A 1,504-nucleotide genomic window follows, 5' to 3' on the forward strand; every position below is an offset into this window, starting at 1 on the left:
CCTCCGCCTCGACCCCGTCGCCGCCAGCACGCCCCCCCGTCGACTATCTGCCTCGCCGGACCACCCACAGCTCGCCTCACCCTCCCCTGCACCCACCTCCGCCGCCACTCCCGCGCCAGAGCCCTCCCTTGCCGGCGCCTCGCCGTGCACGACCGCCCGACCACGCCCGCGCCCGGGGAACCGCCGCCAAGCCGCCTCCTCGTCAGAGAGGGACGGATCCCGGGGGCCATGTCGCGGATCCGGCCTCCCTCGCCTTGCTCCCCTCACCGGAGTCCCCTCGTCGACCGGCACCCTCTTCCCCGACACCGTCAGCCGCCGCCGCTAACATCGTCATTGATCCGCTCGACCCCGACCTCCTCCGGCTCCATCACGCATCCTGCCGCTTCCGTTGTGAGCCTCCGGCCCTCCGTGGCCTTTTCCCCCTCCTCCCCGTGCCCTCCACCACCGTTTGCCGCTAGCTCCGTCGTAGTCACTGCCTTCCGTCGCCCTCGACGCTGTTTCAGCCGCTCCTAGCTACAAACGAAGCCAGGTCTTGATGCTGCGCCTCGCCCTTATCCATTTGGCAGCAAAGGGCTGCCCCTTTTGGTCACTGGAGCCGTCGGCTCCGCGCGCGCTGCCGTTCTCTGAACTCACCAACGGGCACGCACACGCGCACACACGTTCTGACAGTGGGTTGACCCACTGACATGTGGGCCCGTTCGGTTTAACCATTCCCCTAACCACCTAATTAGAACCTAATAAAAATGTTTAGTTGAATAACTGAAAATGACATGTGGTTCCTTCTCATATAAAAGACTATTTCAAAATATCTAAGTCAATGGCATGTGGCCCCCCACCTAATCTGTTAAATTAATTAAACTGTTAATTTACACTACTCTATGACAGCTGGGTCCCACCAGCCAGTTTGACCAGTCAACGTTGACCTAGTCAACTGCTGACTGGACTATTGACTTTGACCTGACCCCACCTGTAATACACTGTGGCTGGCACTGCACTATGTGACAAAAGTATTTACTGATTTAAATTGGGAACATAAATAAATCCTAAAATTGATTTAAATCTTTTAAAATTAATATAAAATAAACCGTAGCTCGGATGAAAATACTTTGTACATGAAAGTTGCTCAGAACGACGAGACGAATTTGGATACGCAGCCCGTCCGTCCGCCACACATCCCTAGCATAGCAAACACGCAACTTTCCCCCTTCAGTTCATCTGTCCGAAAATGCGGAACACCGGGGATACTTTCTCGGATGTTTCCCTCCTTTGTCGGTATCACCTCCTACCGCGTTAGGGCACACCTAGCACCGCGTATTGTCATGTTATGTTTTGTGATGCTTTGTTTGCTCTGTATTTACTGTTTCTTTCCCCCTCTTCTTCTCCGGTAGACCCCGAGACCGACGCTGATGCCACTGAGTACGACTACATCACCGATGACCCTTCTTCATGTACAACAAAGCTTCCAGGCAAGCCCCCCCACCTTGATCACCAGATATCGCCTATT

Source organism: Triticum dicoccoides, chromosome 4B, assembly GCF_002162155.2.
Source record: "Triticum dicoccoides isolate Atlit2015 ecotype Zavitan chromosome 4B, WEW_v2.0, whole genome shotgun sequence".
In the NCBI taxonomy this organism is placed as follows: domain Eukaryota; kingdom Viridiplantae; phylum Streptophyta; class Magnoliopsida; order Poales; family Poaceae; genus Triticum; species Triticum dicoccoides.